Genomic DNA, 20,530 nt, shown 5'->3' on the forward strand with positions numbered 1-20,530 from the left:
ATTGATGAGGCCAGGGACTTGGGAGTGTTGGTGGATAGGGAGATGAAGTTTAGGGGGCACATTGCAAAAGTAGCTAAATCAGCTCATCAAGTCACTTGGTTGTTGAAAAATACCTTGACGAGCAGACAAGCAAGTTATTGTACCTCTGTACTGAGCCTTGATAAGCCTTCATCTCGACTACTGTGCCCAGATTTGGTCACCTCGGTTCCTTCTTGATGGGGAGGAGGTGGAGAGGATCCAGAGGCGAGTGACCAAGATGATAGCAGGTCTATGGAATGAACCGTATGAGAACAGGTTGAAGATTTGTGGGGTGCAGAAACTAGTTGATAGGCAGAAAAGGGGAGATATGATTGAGACATTCAAATTACTAAAGGGATTCTACAGGATTAATTCAGAGGATATTTTTGAGATCAGGACCATGGAGAACTAGGGGACACCTATGGAAGCTGGGCAAGAGTGTGGTTAGCAGGGGTGTTAGAGCTGGATTCTTTACTTTTAGAGTGGTAAATGAGTGGAATAAGCTGCCAGAGTCTGTTGTGGGTGCTATGACAGTGAGTGAGTTCAATGCAAGGTATGATAGATACAGTGAGAATGTCGTATAGTTGTGTGGACATGATGTTTAGGGCCTCCCTCGATGAGTCTAAGGACTCCCTGGAGTCGCCCGAAATAATAATAATAATAATAATCATGCCAAAAAACGCCGTACCCTGCTACTTCTATTCCTGTTATTATATAATCTTCCATCAACCATGTCTCAGTGATCCAAATAATCTTCAGCCAGGCTGACGCTATCAATGTTACCATTTCATCTCCTTTATTCTGGATACCTGCCATTAGCATAAAGCATAAAAATGTCACTTATATATACTTATCATTATCCCCTCCAGACCCCACTGGACTCGGTGTTACCTGATGTCATCCCCTTTCCCCCAAACACCCATTCTCACAAGAGGCTACCCCTGCTACCATCCACCCTAGGAACTCTAGTTTCCCTGCACTGACACACCAACTCATTCAGAAAACAGCACTCTCTCTCCAGATGTCGACATCCTTCCTCATTCAAATGCCAGCGGTCTCTCACATACAGTTCCTTTCTGTCCTCAAATGTCCTACAAGCATCCACATATTCCAATCCTCTCTTCTGACACATTCTGGCTATTATGCTATTCATTATTACTGCTCTTCTGCTAAGCTCCTCATTATCGCCCCTGGGTAACACACACACGCACTATCTTTCCTCTCTGCTTTTTCTTTTGTACAACCTCAAGAATGAATCTCAGATCTCTCACCACTCGATTTATGCTGCCTCTCAAGTCATTCGTGCCCACCATCACAATCATTTCATTCACCCTGCCTAATTGCTATTGAAAGTTACTAGAACGATAGAAAGCTACACTTTCTATCGTTCCTCCAGGCAAACAGTCCTAGGCATCCTATCTTGCACACCATGGATCATAGAGTCTCCATACATCACACCTCTTACCACTCTGTTCCTTGATTGCTCACCTGGATCCCTCTCTCTCCTCTAACCCTTTCTCTCAGTGTTCTCCTACTTACCTGCTGTCCTGGCATCACTCTATCCTTGGTTCCAGCACTCCCTCGCATTCTTCTCACTTCCTCTCTCTGACTGTTTCCATTCTCTCCTCTTCTATCATTCCCATACCTCTCTCTCTCTCATTTCCTGATATGCTTACAAACAAAGCATAACTTTTTTTCCCCCACTTACAGAATAAGTGAAGGAAATTTAAAAAAAAACGAATAAAGAATAAATGAGAAAAAGTTACTAGAAAGTAGAATGAAATGCCTAAATCTTCCTCACTTAAGTCTTTATTTCCTACCCCTATTATTTAAGAGAGTAAAGTTTTATCAAAAAAAAAAAAAAAAAAATTTCACTTTGTTCATAAGTATAAAAATAATTCAATCATGATCTACTGATGGCAGCAGTATACAGTACAGCCAGTCTGCTTGTATACTAAATTATTTATCAACTTAGTTCAAGCAGGCATAACTGCTAACTAGATATTTTGTTAAATGCAATCTTTAGACAGAACATAAAAAATGGATAAAAGACAGATTATGCATATGACAGTATGCCTTAATTTCGATTATACTGTTAACTGTTCTTCTGACCAGCTTATCTGTTTTGTGGAATGAAAAACCCCAGTATCTGAGAGGGAAAAAACCTGTCAACTTATTCATGGATTTTAATTATTAAAAACCAGTAACCTCTAATTCCTATTGCTCATATAATATACTGGCTTCATAGTCTTAGTAGTTTCAGCTGTAAATCCAAAATGACCAACTAACCAACCCATATATGAGTAATATTTGAAATTTTGATATTCTGAATGTAATTTTCCTAATAAGTACCACTCTAACTATGTGCATTTAGAATTAACTCCAACACTCTGTTTGAACTGCAAGTTAATAACACTAGTATTTGAGAAAATTTCTGCTGAAAAATCTAAAATAGTATGATTAAATAAATGATTTCATATTTTATACATTTTGAATTAAAAACATTATGATTATCACAATGGTTAGCCCCTAAATTTTTTTTACAGTAAATCTAGTATTTAGAATTACAGCCACAACAGTTAGCCTCTTCATTTTATTCCAATAAACCTGGCACCAGAAGTACCAAAATTCTGTAAATGCAGCTACTTTGTAGGATGGATAAAAAAAACCATAGTTTATGGAAGGAAAGATCCTTCCATATGAGACCAGCTAACTCATCTTCAGTGGAAAGGTTGTTATAATTTGAATGCATTTCTCTTCGACTGAAGAACAAACGTCATACTGTCCTCGGACCACAATGCTCACAAGTAGGCTAACCTTTGTTCTAGTCCAGACAATTTCGAATCAAATACATTTACTATATCACCTGAGAATGAAAATCTATGGGACAACAATGATATACATCATCATGCAACACACTAACAGATGCCCCCCCCCCATTACTGCGAACTAATATTATCCTCAAAGTAATTATTTAAAAATCAACTGCACATATTTGCAAATATAAATTTCCAGATGCATGATTTATTTGAATAGTACAGTAAACTCTCAATTTAACGAACAAATAGGGGCTAAGGGGTGTCCACTAAATCGAAAGTCCATTAAATCGCGAATTTTTTAAAATAAAAATATCTGTAACATTATTCTGCAATTTTATCAATATTAACACAGTAACAACAAAAAAATTGTTTATACACAATTTTCACACTTTTAGATAAGTTAATGTGAATTTAATGTTTGATGTTGAGGCGCTTGGTTTAGGTAATCCTGCTTTGAAAAAAACTATCATGTTTTTTTTTTAACTTTTGAATTCTGCTGTTTTTTTATAATTAACTCCCTAAAATTACAAAAATGTGTGTAATAAAACTGCCACAGAAAGTCAGGCACATGACAAAAAAACCAATTACAGTGCGATTGGTGTGATCACGTCCTAATCATTCAGCGAACATGTTTTATGAGCGGTGACTCATTTATGTCGGCTAAATTACTACAGTGTTTTTCCAACATATGATGGCCTATTTGCCAAAATTTGTTAAAAATAACAGGAAATGAATAACAAAAAATAACCTGTTAATTTAATTATAGCAAATCTTGGTTAAAAGCATTTTAAAATTAACAGGGTTTAATTTTCACATGTGACCTATGGACCGGAAATTTTGTAGAGGGTTTACTGTAGTTATATTACAATCCAAAGTCACTTTTTTTCACTTCTTAAAGCAAAATTCAAACTGCACTATTAGAGTTTATTATTACATGACACATCCAAGGACTCATCATGGGAGGATGCTCTACTCCACTATATTCAACTCACCTTCTTCCCTACTTAACTTTCCAACTACTATCACCACAACGTCATGCACTACTATCAACACACACAGCACCATCTACCACTACTAACAGCATTTTGTCTGTAAATTTCATGTTCTCATGGTTGATTTGCGGAATAAAAATCCCAAGTTTCCAGGAGAAAAAACAAGCTGTCACCATATGAGATCGGCTAACTCACTTTCAACTGAAAAATCCCATATAAGATTCCTCTCGTCATGATGAGAATTGCATACAGGTATTTTCCAAATAAAGGATGCAATGTTCCTGTAGTTTAAAATATCTATTATTATTATTATTATTATTCCTGATACCTCCAAGGAGTTCGAAGACTCATCACAGGAGGACACCTACAACTGTCTCAACCACTACACCGAGCCTCTACTACAAATCATCTCCGTCTACCACCCACCACCACAACTAGTATTTTTTGTCTGTAAATTGCGTGTGTTCTTAAGGGCCGATTTGTCTGTATGCGCGATGAAAAACCCGAGTTTCTGGGAGGAAAAACCCTGCTACCTCCATATGAAATCGGCTAACTCACCTTCGATTGAAATCGTCCAAATAAAGATTCCTCCCGAAGCGACGAGAATCGAACTTAGGCCTATTACAATCGAAAGGCACAATGTACCGTCGTTCTTCCAATTGCGCTACGGAGGCATTCCTTCTTTCATGATTACATGGTGGTCAGTATTCAGTGTGTAGAAATGATGGAGACAAAAACATCAGAACAATTACTTTACTTACAATTAAGAAAATAACGCTCAACATTTCGCCCTCTATATCAAAGTCATCATCAAGAAAACATATGAACAAGACACAAGCTACATCACACTACACAAGTATTGTATGTGGGAGTTTGCAGTTACATCTGCTGAAGTGCCTCTGCTTTACCTTATAATTTGCAACCTATCCAGACAAACATGATGGCAGAACCCTAACGCAAGAAAACCTAAAGATAACGGCACTATAGGTTCATTTAATGTAGTTCCACTGAAATTTTTTAATCCTCTATATATTATTATACTTATTATATATAAATTTTTATTTTATTTTATTGTTTATTCATTTTATTTTCTCGAAACAGGTCAGGCTAGTGTAAACATTGTACTTTGTATTGCTTTATACATCATACAAAGTAGTTACACTTCAGTGTGCTTATGTACAGGGGTGTAATCGGGCCTGGGCGACACCCTGGTACTTTTTTAAAACTATCAAAATTTTTAAATTCAGTATAATAAATTATAAGAATTATAATAATGAGACTTATAATGCATTTCCAGCTTTCGGTCAAAAAATAGCAGCTTGCCGCTCGTCATTTTTTTCAAAAAACAAGGCAATCTCTCTGCTATGGCCGTCGCAATAATAATAATAACGCACTTCGTGCTCTGGATTTTTGTTTCCAAGGTAGAGCCCTAACACTATTTCTTTTAGGACTACACCCCTGTTTATGTATAGTGTGTCATGAAGCATGTGTCTTGTTCATATGTATGTTTTCCTGATGATGACCTTTATATAGAGTAGGGTTTCCCAAATTGTGTTCCACGGAAAGTGAATAAGTGTTCCGCGAAAAATTATCAAAATTAATATTAATATGAGCCTGGAATGGTTATGCTGCGAATCTAACCAAGGTGTTCCGTTAAAATTTCAGGATTTGTGAAGTGTTCCGTCATAGGAAAAATTTGGGAAACGCTGATATAGAGGTTGAAACATTGAGTGTTATTTTCTTAATTGCAAGTAAAGTAATTGGCTCTAATGTGTGTTTTTGTCTTCATGAATTCTACACAATGAATTTATGGTCTAAATTCATCAATGAGGTTTTAAAATAAAGTTATTTGTTTGAAAGTGCTTTTAGTTATTTTAGTATAAATTTTAGGCTACAAGCCAAAGGAGCAGCATCATGAGGAATAAGCTGGAAATAAAAATATATTTAAAAAAAGTTGTGGAGAACATAAAGAGAAATGTAATTAGCAAACTCGTGAACATTATGAAAGCACAAGTGAGAAGAGTGACCAACACAGAAAGCAAAATTGAATTGGAAGAAATTAAGCTGAGCAGGTAGGCCTATGTTTATTAAAGTGCAACTTTAATGAACATAATCACAAGAAGCTAACAGAAGCAGAAAAATATCCGAATTACCAAGTGATAACTTTGCAAGGGGTATCATCCAGATGGATATAACGGTGATTGATGTAACAGAGACCAATATGAGAACAGAAGTAGATGAACTGAAGGTATTTAGGATAGCAAGAAATCTCAATGTAAATAAAGTTATGAGATTGGATGGGATATTGGCTTGTATATATTACAAGAAACTGCCAGTGACAAAAAGCTGCTTGTGAACATTAGCAGCATCCAAGGCAGTAAGCAGTGAAAAGGGGACAAGATAGGTCTTACGTGAAGGAAGCTCCAATCAATATTCTAGGAGTGATGATTATATAAAAGAAAATTTCAAGGGCAGAATTCAGCAATGAATTCTACCTTAAATTAAGACATGTTTGTGAAGTTTTGTCTTAGTAATTTAACTTAAGATTTAATTTAAGAGAAGTGGCCACTGTGCTACTGCTGGATTTCCCAAAGGCATTTGAGAGACTGCTGCATGAACCCTACTAAGATGGAGCAAACGGGGATGAATATGAAGCAGGTAGGTGATATGAATAAGAGAATTATGGATAGACATCAACATATAGTATATGGTGGAGATGAATGAATGGAAAGGTGGGTGACCAGTGGCATACAACAGAACTCTAATTAATTATAATGAGAATGATTAGAAGGAAAAACATCCAATTGTATGCCACTGATATGAGAAGGTCAATGCTTAATAAGGATAACAGTTGCCAGTTCAATGTGCCAAAGTTAAGGTGATGAATACTGCGAGATGAAAGAATTACAAGTTACATATTACAAACAAAATTGGACGATAAGATAATGACAAATAGAAAAGTGTTTATTACAAAGTTTAGTTGGTAGGCAGAAAAGAGGAGATAAGATAGAGACCAATAAGGTTGATAAAATTATTTTATGGGGTTGATGCAGAAATTTTTTAATAAATGGAAGAGAGCAGGTAGTCACTCTTAGAAGTTGTTTTGAGTGTGAGGATAGTTTTTTTTTTTTTTACTTGAAGAAGAGTAGTGAATGAACACAATGAGTTGGCAGAGTGTTGTTAATAATTCACAACAGTCACACAGAGATGCCTATATAATACCAAAAACTATAAAAATTTTACATTTTTGCAAGCTTCAAAGATGGGATTTATAATTATGATTCAAAAACTTCTGCTTATAGTTTTCTAAAACCAAATATTCATTTTTGAGATTATGCTTGAAATTATTACTTTGGACTTCAGAGTATGCCAAAATATTTGGCTGCAATATTATTGGTTTCTTTAAAACTTTATTTTACTCTAATCTCCTCTTACTCAATATTTAGCAAAAATTTATATTTCCTCCAGTGTTTTCTTTAATAGCTCCTGCTTTCTATCTCTACTCATCCATTAAACCCCCACATGAGGATTTAGTAAATTAGTAGAGATACTATCTCTTTCAAATCCATGACCTCATTTCCCGATGTCAGTAGTGCAAAGCAGTGCAATGGCTTTAGCCGCTGCGCTGCTTCAAGCTGTATCCTAAATCTCTCATAATTACCATCTTTACACCAATTATATATTTGGTTTAATCCTTTATCCAAGTGTAAGCAAACAAAGTTTGTGCCTGAAGTATTTTCAGGACTGGGGCAATTCGTGGTAAAGGTGGGATAAGTTCTCATCACTTGTCTTAGCATCTCCCATAATACAAAGCATATCTCCTTGCGGACATGTATAATGCTATGCATTAAGGGAATGGCCACTACCCAGACATGTTTCGACCTTTATTGAGGTCTCATCAGTGGGAGCCAGACCCAGAGGTGGTGATACTAAGGTGGAAGTAATGGAGAAGTCATATTTACCTATACCAGTTGCCAAAAGGTGGCACACCTTATTATTAAAATTCTCTGGAATTTTAATAATTTATTGATGAGACCTCAATAAAGGTCAAAACCGGTCTGGGTAGTCTGCAAGGAGATATGCTTTGCATTATGAGAGATACTAAGGCAAGTGATGAGAACTTATCCCACCCTTATCATGAGTTGCCCGAGTCCTGAAAATACTTCAGGTGCAAACTTTGTTTGCTTACACTTGGATAAAGGATTAAACCAAATATACAATTAGTTGCATAGCCAAGTGAAAAAAATTCCATCTACCATCTTTATAGTTCAACATTAACCCTTTCTTCATAAAGGGTTTCACATGTTAAGCAACCTCTCAGAATATGACTGCACAGTCACGTTCAATGATTGGAGGCAGTGTCTGCCTTAATTATGGATATATATCTTCTAATGCTATCACCAGATACAATACTCTCAAACCTCTGTTTCCCTCCATGATATGCTCTTTTGGTAATCATCCCATAGTAATCGTATAAATTTGATTTCTATCTTACCATACCCCCCCCTTTCCTCCCTTCAATCTATGTCCTGATAGTTGAAGTCCCCATAATAACTGTTCAGCATGCACTCATTGTACTAACCTGCTAATGTATGGCATTATTGTCTTTCTGTGAATCATCTGGTCTATACTAACAACCAAGAATATATTTCATCTTATTGACATCTATCTTGTACCAGGAAGCCTAAAATGAACTATCTTACCCATACTTAAATCCTATTTTTGTTGGTTGAAGTCAACATCATCAGCAATACCCCATCTCCTGTCCTATTCCCTCTATCTTCCCTGAAAATACAATATCCTTTGCATTCTATCCCTGTAGCTATATCATTTCTTGTCAGATTTCCCTGACTGCCTATAATTTTTGGTTAAGTCAAGCTGAGCAATGCTAAAAACTGTTGTCTGATATTTCTGGCATTTGTGTACACACATTTCAACATCCCCCTGAGACCCACAGTTACCCTTGCATATTATCATTATCCCATTCTGATTTTGAAACCTGTGAATCTGCAGTCAGCACTGCATAATCATTTCTGTACATGCACTCATTTGTCTCATGGTTGAACCACTTCACTGCATCCCCTTTCCCAATAGCTGCCTGATATTGCACTTCCAACCTCTCACTGAACACTCTCCAAACATCTAATTCCAGTCATTCAAATGCAGTTCATCAAGCAAGTACGAGTCCTTTCATTCATACATCCATAAACTGCACCCCCCCCCCCACACACACAATCTTTTCATTGACTCATTAGCAATCATGGCTCTTCTCAATTCAGTCCTATTATACTGAGGCAGCAGACTCGGTCTTCTTTCCACTTCTATCAAGAACTTTCTCATTGCATATTTCTCACCTTTCTATTCATTCGTGCCTGCCAAAACAATTGTTTCACTTCTCCCCTCTGCAAACTAACAGTTTCACTAACATCCTTGATCTCTGCACTTGGGAAACATGCTTTTGTCACTCTCATATAGTACAACTCTTATTATCAAATCTCTATACAATACCTTCTCCTTACTTCCAGTTTCTTACATTTCCAAAATGTTTCCAATTCACTTTTTTTTAGTAACTTTCTTTCCAAATGTACTACATGCCATTCATTTCTCTAGTTACTCGAGCTCACATTTAGTCCCATGATGGACTTCGCATAGGCATGCCATTTCTCTTCTCAATGTCACTTCATCACCCACATCTTTCATAATACATACACAAGCTGCTCTATAAAACAGAGATGCATTGCAATATTATCAATGTGATTCCATAATAAAATAATTTTAATTATGGAATCACCTAACATATTAAAAGTGAATAAATTTTAGTAACAGACAAGATTAAAGCCTCAAGAAAAATGCAGGTATAAAAAAAGATGATTTTATAAAAATAAATTAAAAAAAAAAAGTCAGGACTAAATCCAAATCAATTCTAAATGAGCTGTTTCAAAATTCCTAGTTTTCCCACATGCAAGACTGTATTCACCATCATTCTAATAATACTTGGAAAGTGCCAAATTTTCATGTTACATTAAATGGCATACAGAGAAAATAACTGCAAAAAGCAAGTAAAATCGGTCAGAGTAGATGCGGATTCTTATATATAAGAAATGAAAACAGAACTGTAGAAACTGTTTATTCAGAATAAGTAAAGTTATATCATATTATGACCTAAAATACCATTCTATTCTCAGCGTTTTCCAATATTCAATTTTAAACGAAAAACAGCACTGGGAGTTAATATCACAATAGCGATCAGAACTGCTGACGTTTGAAATCATACCCGATTATTAAGGATTCTACATCATTCTAAAGAAACAAATACTGAAATATGTCAAGATGCAAACACATTAACTAATTTTTTTTCTTTTCTTGGATCATCCCTATATAAAATGACAAAGCAACACAAAATGAATTCGATATTTAAAACGCAGTTCTGATGTGAATGGCATGTCATTTGCCAGACGTCAAGTAACCTAATCACGGATTATCCAACAGCGTGCTATATAAAAACGACAAAAATTTTCTTCGTGTGTTTGCACGCATATAAGTTTTTTTTTTTTCCTAAAATCAAACATTTCATATATACATATGTAAATAATGTGTGTGTTACACGTGTTCAAGTAAATACATATGTACACACACGCATTTACTTAAAACACGTGTTTATAACATCACGAATCCAATAAAATATCCAAAATAGAATTAATATTAAATTTCGGTTATAATTTTTAAAGAACGTTAATCCTTAAATGAAATAATATAATATATAAACATATATCACAAACATCATAAAATATCAGCGCATGGAGAAACATAACGAAAAACACGTAATTTAAATAAAGCTGCAATAAGAAACTCAAAGCGCCCTCTTTGAATATATGCGATATAAAAAAATTATAAAAAAATACTTTCTATATATATATATATATATATATATATATATATATATTTGTTTGGAAATTTGATTAAATCACTTACTTTCTTCAGGAAATCACGTGAATTGATCATATCCCTTAGGGATTTGATCAAATCCCTGGGGGTTTTATCAATTCACGTGATTTCCTGAAGAAAGTAAGTGATTTAATCAAATCCCTTAACTGTTTTAGTGATTTGACAAATCCCTTAACTGTTTTAGTGAAAAGATGAAATAATATTGTTTAGATATTAAAAGTATTATTATTATTATTATTATTATTATTATTATTATTATTATTATTATTATTATTTATTTAGTATTTATTAGTATTTATTTAGTAAACCATGCATTATTAAATGTAGAATAGTTAATACAACAATAGTCATTTAAGCTGATATTTTTAAAAACAAAAAGGATATTTTTAGTGAAATTTTAAACATTTTTCGTGGATACAAGACTCTGGCGTCCGTGCCGGCCAAACATTACGCGAGGAAGGTTGCGCGCATTTTTATTATTGTTTTCTATATTTCGAGTATTATCAAGTACCTACCGTAGAAAAATGAGTTCAGATATAGAAAAAAATCAAACTCTGACCGAATTTGTATATGATGAACAGTTCAATGAAACTGTCAGGACGTTTTTGAACAAGCGGCATGAAAAAGAAAAAAACTTTGTGGACTCGCGAAAGGATAGAAGAAGCTGTCACAATCATTGAACAATTTAAATTAGCACCACTACTTAAACTGCAACGGACACATAAACAGTACTATTATGGAAAAAAATACGATGTTATGGAAGTAGGTACTAAAAAATCTTTGATTTTGAAGAGAAAGTCTGAATTCGATCCAATTATGGAAATAGTACCAACGGAAAATTTTTACCACATACTTCGGGAAACCCATCAGTCAACTGGCCACGGAGGAAGAGATAAAATGCTGTATAATCAATCTAAAAAAAATTTCCAAACAAAGGAATCGTTGTTTGCCCAATTGTATCTAGCGACTTCAATCATCGTGGCCAAGTCGATTTAGTTGACTTACAGTCGACACCAGATAGAAATTATAAATGGCTATTAAACTACCAGGACCACGCGACGAAATTCAGCTTTCTTCGATCGTTGACTACAAAAAGAGCTGCTGAAGTAGCAATGGAGCTATTAAAAATATTTTTGGAAGTAGGTTGTCCTCATATACCACAAAGCGACAACGGCGGTGAGTTTACGGCTGCTGTCATACAAGAATTAACAAGCCTGTGGCCAACATGCAAAATTGTAAATGATAGGCATAGACATCCAGCTAGTCAAGGATCTGTTGAGCGATCAAATCAAGATGTCGAAACTATGTTACGTGCTTGGCTAATTGACAATGACACAAAAAATTGGGCTATAGGTTGTTACTTTGTTCAATTCCAAAAGAATTCCTCTTTTCATCGAACCATTAAACGATCACCTTACAAAGCTTTATTTGGAACAGAACCAAAAACAGGACTCCAATCTAGTCATATTTCGAAAGAGTTGCTCGAAAAACTTGTTACTCAAGAGGACTTGGATCTACTTCTTAATCAGCAGGACCATGACATTATTTTAACACCGGAAGACTTACCAGCAGCTTCCTTAGAGAACAACAACAACACTTCAACTTCAAAAGATCCACCAGCATCTGAATTAATTGATTACAATGCTTCAACTTCAAATGATCTATTAATAGTTAAATCAACCAACAATAACACTTCAATGTCACACAATCTACCGGCAGCTGATTTACTCACCAAAAAGGCTATAAATTTAGAGGATCTACCAGAAATTGAATCAATTTCTTTATCGACAATAAGACAACTCGAACCAGTTAACAACTCTACTTCAACTCCTGCTTCAACAGTTAAAACATCTGTAGTGTTACTTTCATCAGAAGGGGAAGCAGCTGTCAGCGACAGTAAAGCATGTTGTGTTGTTTGTAGAATGGAATCTACTGGAGCCCATTCATGTGACATTTGTAAAAATCCGGTGCACTCAATATATGGGAATACAGTAGGAGAAGAAGGATATGGATTGAAAATTCTATGCTATTTATGCCAAAAAGAAGAGAGCATTAAGATCAAAGGGAAAATGCTGCAAAACACCTGAAAAGATCAGCTGAAAAAATGAAAGAAGTTTCAAATTTAAAGACGTGTTAGTGAATTCCACAGTTTTGGTGTATGTACCTAAGGTAGATAGAGGCCCATTAGATGGAAATAACATCGTGGGGATCGTATTAGATATAAAAAATAATTTATACCAAATTGGTACCTCAGTTGGAATTATAAAAGATTGGCTACCTAGAAACACTCTTCAAATAGCTACTACAACATTTACCGAAACAGTTCCACAGATTAACCTAAGTCTGCGTGAGATTGCAGGAAAATTATCCATATTTGGAGGTCAAGGATTTAAGAAGTGTTCCAAATTACAATGTAAAACAAAAAGATGTGCCTGTAAAAAAAGTAACGCACTTTAACTCGAGATGCCACAAATCAACAACGTGTTTTAATAAAAATGAATAAACATTATTATTTATTAATTACATTCACGAAAAATGTTTAAAATTTCACTAAAAATATCCTTTTTGTTTTTAAAAATATCAGCTTAAGTATCTATTTCTTTTGTTAATTAGTTTCGAATAAATAATTTGTGTTTCAATGACTATTGTTGTATTAACTATTCTACATTTAATAATGCATGGTTTACTAAATAAATACTTTTAATATCTAAACAATATTGTTGGGGTGCTTAAGGGTCAAAGCTGTATAACTGAGAGGAGACCTCCACATAGCCTTTAAAGGAATGCGGAGAACCGACCAGGGCTTCTGACCTAATGTCCAATCCTCACCTTCTCGTGGTGCACCCTGTTGGGTATCTACTTGGATACTGAACGGACGAGGATGGGCTGGCAATTTGGGATTTAGCCGACCAAATTGTATTCTTATTGGTTAAACTAAAATATAGAATGATGGTACAACATGACAAAATTTCATGCCGGCTGGGGCGTCGCCCGGTTAAACAAGGCCCCCGTTGTTTTCGCCAGGGAACCAGGGCGAACAGCGAAAAGTCAGCTACTGGAACAAATCTGAAAACAAACCCCAACTCAACATCACCAGAGTTAAAGATCGGTACTATCAACGTAAGAAGCCTGAATGGCAAAGAAATGGAGCTAGCTGAGGAATTAGATAAGTATCAGATCGACATAATAGGGGTGACTGAAACAAAAATGACCAAAACTGGTGAGATCTTTCTGAGCAATAAATACAAAATGTTATATTCAGGCAATGACAATCAAGGAAAAGAAGGAGTAGCCATAGTATTCAACACAAAATACGAGGCTAATCTTCTTGAATGGCAGTCAGTCTCAAGTAGAGTAATGTGGGCAAATATGAGAATGGGGAACTGGACAATGAGACTTATTTGTGCCTATGGTCCCACAGAAGGTTCTACTAAGGTAGAAGTGGAGGAATTTTTTGAGGCTTTAGAAAAAGCAACTGACACAATGAAAAAGGAAAAGTTGGTCCTCGTTGGGGATCTAAATAGCAGAGTAGGAAATGATTGTGAGACATACAAAAATATTTTGGGAAAATTTGGAGAAAAGAGCAAAGCTAATAATAATGGCAAATATCTGTTGGATTTCTGCTCAGGACATGGACTGGTCATTACTAACACCATGTTCCAACATAAAAATGTGCACAAATTCACATGGAGAGAAGAGGCTAGGAATAAGAAAAGTCTCATTGACTATATTATTGTTGATAGTGATGTTTTATCCTTGGTACAGGACACCAGAGTGTACAGAGGATTTGAAATTGGAAGTGATCACTATTTAGTCTTGAGCAGGATAAAATTGAATTTCATATTGAAAAGAATCACATGTAAGAAAGTTTTAAAGCGAATAAAAGTTGAGCAGCTCTCAGATGTGAACTGTAGACTAAAATACAGAAATATTATTGAAAAGAAAATGAAAGAGTTTGAGAACAGGAATCAAACCTTGGAGATTCAGTGGCAAACTCTGAAGGAAACATTGATTGATTCTGCCAGAGAGGCTTGTGGTGAGGTTGTGTGCAAGGATAAAAAAATCAGAACTCCCTGGTGGACACAGGAAGTTAAAGAGGCAGTGAAGGAAAAGAAGAAAGCATATCAAAAGTTCCTGGCAAAGAAGTCAGCTTTTACTCTTACAGAATACAGAGACAAATGTAAGAAAGCTAAACAGTGTGTAAAATTTGCTAAACAAAAGTCATGGGAGGACTTTGGCAAGAATATAGAAAATAAATATCAAGAAGGTGGCAAAATATTCTGGAGGTTGTTGAAGAAGCTTAGGAATGGAGGAAAGAGTGCTGTAAAAGGAATTAGAGATGATAAAGGTGAAATGAAAACAGGAGAAAAAGATATCCTTGAAGTATGGAGTAATTACTTTGAAAAACTGCTAAATGAAACAAGCAGTGATGACAGCACAGTGATAAAAAACGCTGACCAGGCATGCAGTCAGGAATACATATCCATATTTGAAGTAGAAAAAGCCATCAAAGGCTTGAAATGTGGAAAGGCAGCAGGAGTAGATGATATTCGACCAGAAATGCTGAAGTATGGTGGTATAAGAGTCTTACAGTGGCTGCACTGCATAGTTCAGAAAGCCTGGACAGAGGGACGAATTCCCAATGATTGGAGTAGAGCTCTCATAGTACCCATATATAAAAAGGGAAATAAAACTGAATGTGAGAATTACAGAGGTATTTCCCTACTGAGTGTTCCTGGCAAGATCTATGCAAGTATACTTGAGAAACGGTTGAGAAGAATTGTGGAAGAAAAGCTTGGTGAAGAACAAGCTGGATTCAGGCCAAATAGAGGCTGTCAGGATCAGATCTTCACTTTACGACAAATAGTCGAGAAAGCATGGGAATATAACAAAGATCTGTATTTAAGTTTTGTCGATTTGGAAAAGGCATATGACAAGGTGCCAAGAGAGAAGCTATTCAATACGCTGCAGTTATATGGTGTCAATGGGGCATTATATCAAGCAATACTTAGTCTTTATTTGAGTTGTGAATCAGCAGTTAGAATTGAAGGAAGTACAGGAAGATGGTTTAATGTTAAATCTGGTGTGAGGCAGGGATGTACATTGTCCCCTCTGTTATTCATTATCTATATGGATCACATTATGAAGGAATGTAGTATTAAACCTGATATCAAAATTGGAGATGTTAATGTCAGCTCTTTGCTTTATGCGGATGATGTTATACTTCTAAATAAATCCGCTACAAGTCTGCAAGATTCTCTGACTAAATTGAATAGCTGTTGTAATAGATATGGTATGAAGGTCAGCAATAAAAAGACAAAGACAATGAGAATAGGCAGAATCATTGAAAATGTCAACTGTGTTGTGAATGGAGAACCTGTGGAACAAGTAAAACATTTCAGCTACTTAGGCACAATTTTTACTGAAGATGGTAAACTAAATATAGAAATAGACAACAGAATCAGCAAAGCTGGTATGGTGGGAAGTCAATTGAATAAATTCATATGGAATAAGAAAGAAATTAGTCTGAACACTAAATTAGCTGTATACGAGACAGTGTTCAAACCAATTTTAACTTATGGATCTGAGAGCTGGGTCAGAAGTAAAACACTTGACCAAAGACTAGAGACCGCAGATATGAGAGTCCTAAGAAAGATTAGAGGCGTGAACAGATGGCATCAATGGCAATATCATATTAAAAATGAGGATATAAGTAAAGAACTTGACATTGTCAGCATCCCGGAATGCGTTAGCAGAGCTAATCTCAGATGGTATGGTCACTTAAATAGAATGGGAGAGGAAAGATTAGCAAAACAAGTGTTTTCTGCCAGGTTGGCAGGAAAACGACCCAGAGGAAGACCAAGATATAGGTGGATTGATACGGTACAAAGTGCCTTAGACGATAGAAATATAAGATCTGATAATGTTGGAGTCTTGACAAGTAACAGACTGATTTGGAGGAAAATTGTAGATAGGAAGTTAGTAATGATGTAATTTTTTCATGTAGTACTGTCATATCCTGTACACCCCTTGAGGGTACATGGCAGGAATTTGATGATGATGATGATGATGATGAACAATATTGTTTCATCTTTTCACTAAAACAGTTAAGGGATTTGAACAAATCACTTACTTTCTTGAGGGAAATCACCCCACAGAGTTGTTATTTTAACATCTTCCTTGAATTGATCATATCCCTTAGGGATTTGATCAAATCCCTATTTTCATCATTTCCCTGCGACATATATATATATATATATATAAACTATTTTACCTTGGGTATAATAAATGTTAACGATTCCAAGCTATTTTAAACCTGGTTTTACTCCATTTCCCAAGTAAGCAAACAGACAAACAAGTCAAGTTTGCGCCTGCAAGTGTTGCAAGTCTTACACTGATGAGACCTCAATAAAGGTCGAAACCCGTCTGGGTAGTATCCCCCCTTGCCTTTAATACAAAGCATCATACATCTCCTCCAGGAGATGTGCTTTGCATTAAGGGTAAATATTAAGATTAGTGATCAGAGCTTATTCTACTTTTACCATGAGTTGCCTTGGTCGTGCACTACGTGCAGGATCAGCTAGACTTGCAACACTTGCAGGCACAAACTTGACTTGTTTGTCTGTTTGCGTACTTGAGAAATGGAGTAAAACCAGGTTTAAAATAGCTTGGTATCTCTAACATTTATTATACCCAAGGTAAAATGCTTTTTACATTTATATCTCCTCCTGAAATTTTTATTTAATAAGGTTAAAACACCTTATGGTAACTTGTTCTGGTAAAATACTTATATCTCTGTATTACTAAAATCTTGGTATTTCTAGCCTGATTCCCACTGATGAGACCTCAATGAAGGGTCGAAACCAGTATGGGTAGTAGCCCCCTTGCCTTTAATACAAAGCATCATACATCTCCTCCAGGAGATGTGCTTTGCATTAAGGGTAAATATTAAGATTAGTGATCAGAGCTTAATCTACTTTTACCATGAGTTGCCTTAGTCTTGCACTACGTGCAGGATCAGCTAGACTTGCAACTTAGCAGGTGAAAACTTGACTTGTTTGTCTGTTTGCTTACTTAGGAAATGTAGTAAAACGAGGTTTAAAATAGCTTAGTATCGTTAACATATATATATGTGTGTGTGTGTGTGTGTGTGTGTGTGTGTGTGTGTGTGTGTGTGTGTGTGTGTGTGTGTGTGTGTGTGTGTGTGTGTGTGTGTGTTTGTGTGTGTGTGTGTGTGTGTGTGATTAATTTTTTAACTTGGGAATACTGTGTATTAGGGTTACCAACTAATTTTATAAGCTTGGTTATTTAAATCCTAATCCCAAGTATGCAAACAATTAAGTTTGCGCCTGAAACATAGTTCAAGTCTAAAGATGGTACAACACCAGGCCAACTCATTGTAAAGGTGGGTAAAGCTCTGATCGCTATTCTTGGTATTTTCCCATAATGTAAAGCACATCTCACTGAAAGATGTATACTGCAATACATTATGGGTGGAGTGACTACCCAGACCGGTTTCGACCTTGATTGAGGTCTCGTCAGTAGAAGCCAGGCTAAGAAATACTAAGTTTTAAGTAATACAGAGCTTAGAAATATTTTACCAACACAAGTTACCATAAGGTGCTTTGACCTTAAAAAACTTTCTACATCTATCTCTCATCCTGAGATTTTTATTTAATAAGGTCAAAGCACCTTATGGTAACTTGTGTTGGTAAAATATTTATAAGCTCTGTATTACATATTAGTATTTCTTAGACTGGCTCCCACTGACGAGACCTCAATAAACGTCGAAACCGGTCTGGGTAGTGGCCCCTTGCCTTTAATACATAGCATCATACATCTCCTCCAGGAGATGTGCTTTGCATTAAGGGTAAATATTAAGAATAGTGATCAGAGCTTAATCTACCTTTACCACGAGTTGCCCTGGACTTGCACTACGTGCAGGGTCAGTTAGACTTGCAATACTTGCAGGCGCAAACTTGACTGACTTGTCTGTTTGCTTACTTGGGAAATGGAGTAAAAAAACCAGGTTTAATTATATATTAGAATAACTTGGTATCTTTAACATATATATATATATATATACAGACAAGTAAATCAAGTTTGCGCCTGCAAGTGTTGCAAGTCTAGCTGATCCTGCACGTAGTGCAAGTCTTAGGCAACTCGTGGAAAAGGTGGAATAAGTTATGATCACTATTCTTAGTATTTACCCTTAATACAAGGCACATCTCCTTGCGTACATGTATAATGCTATGCGTTAAGGGAAGGGCCACAACCCACATCGGTTCGACCTTTATTGAGGTCTCGTCAGTGGGAGCCAGGCTTAGAAATACCAAGGTTTAAGTAATACAGAGCTTATAAATATTTTACCAAAACAAGTTACCGTTAGGTGCTTTGACCTTATCAAATAAAAATCTCAGGATGAGAGATAGACATACAAAGTTTTTTACCTTGGATATATAATATACGTTAAAGATACCAAGCTATTTTAAATATAAACCTGGTTTTAATCTATTTCCCAAGTATCAAAGCAGACAAGTAAGTCAAGTTTGCACCTGCAAGTACTTGTTTTGGTAAAATATTTATAAGCCCTGTATTACTGAATCTTGGTATTTCTAAGCCTGGCTCCCACTAATGAGACCTCAATAAAGGTCGAAACCGGTCTGGTTATTGGCCCCTTGTCTTTAATGCATAGCATCATACATCTCCTCAAGGAGATGTGCCTTGTATTAAGGGTAAATACAAAGAATAGTGATCAGAGCTTATTCCACCTATACCATGAGTTGCCTAAGACTTGCACTATGTGCGAGTCACCCAGACTTCAAGTACTTGCAGGCGCAAACTTGACTTACTTGTCTGTTTGCTTACTTGGGAAATTGATTAAAACCAGCTTTATGTTTAAAATATGTTTACAAATTGGTATATTTAACGCGTGTGTATATATATATATATATATATATATATATATAGTCGATCTCTGGCACGGGCAAGCAGGGTTTTTCGTCCTGTAAACTCAAGAAAATCGACCGTAGAACCCACACTATATATATATATATATAGTCTAGTTTGGTTTCGAGTCTAGTCGCCGACTAGACTCGAAACCAAGACTTCCTTCGTGCGGCCTAGCGCGATGGTGTGCAAACGCCACATCCACTGAGCTACACAGGCCCTTATATATATATATATATATATATATATATAGAAAGTTTTTTTACCTTGGATGAAATATTATTATCATTATTATTTGATACCTCCAAGGAGTCCAAAGACTCATCGAGGGAGAGTGTCAACAGCATCGAACGACATCCCTTCCAACTACTAACTGCGCTGAAACTTGCTTAACTTTTTGCGTGAGCCTTTAGTAGCAGAGGCTGTACCAATCGACTAACCTTTGCTGGTGGCAACATGGAAATACGTTACAAATCCCAAGAAATTTTACACTTGGTTTTAATCCTTTTCCCAAGTAAGCAAAGTTTTTTGCGTGAAATATATTCACGTCTGGGCTACTTGCATATAGAAGCTAATGACTTCATATTTCACGCGTAAAATTTTGTTTTGCTTACTTGGGTAAAGGATTAAAACCAAGTTAAAATTTCTTGGTATCTCAGACGTGCATATATTTCACGCGCAAAACATTGTTTTGCGCGTGAAAAAGGATTGAGAAAAATCTTACTTCAGAAAAGGATTAAAACCAAGTATATGTTATTATATATATATATATATATATATATATATACAGGGTGTCCCAAAATTCAC

The 20,530-nt window shown here is 35.8% G+C and overlaps 1 protein-coding gene across 2 annotated transcripts in view; it reads right to left on the bottom strand.

Moving 5' to 3' along the window:
• LOC150100402 (testis-expressed protein 10 homolog) overlaps positions 1–10,648 on the bottom strand; it is a 172,111-nt gene extending 161,463 nt beyond the window's left edge. For both annotated transcript variants that reach the window (XM_090402792.1, XM_090402790.1), the window contains exon 1: positions 10,609–10,648. The gene's annotated coding sequence lies outside the window, so the exon portion shown is untranslated. The remainder of the gene's footprint in view (positions 1–10,608) is intronic.
• Positions 10,649–20,530: the final 9,882 nt, after the last annotated feature.

This window comes from Typopeltis vanoorti, chromosome 13 (genome assembly GCF_054136105.1).
Source record: "Typopeltis vanoorti isolate ZY-2024b chromosome 13, IOZ_Tvanoo_1.0, whole genome shotgun sequence".
Classification (NCBI taxonomy): domain Eukaryota; kingdom Metazoa; phylum Arthropoda; class Arachnida; order Uropygi; family Thelyphonidae; genus Typopeltis; species Typopeltis vanoorti.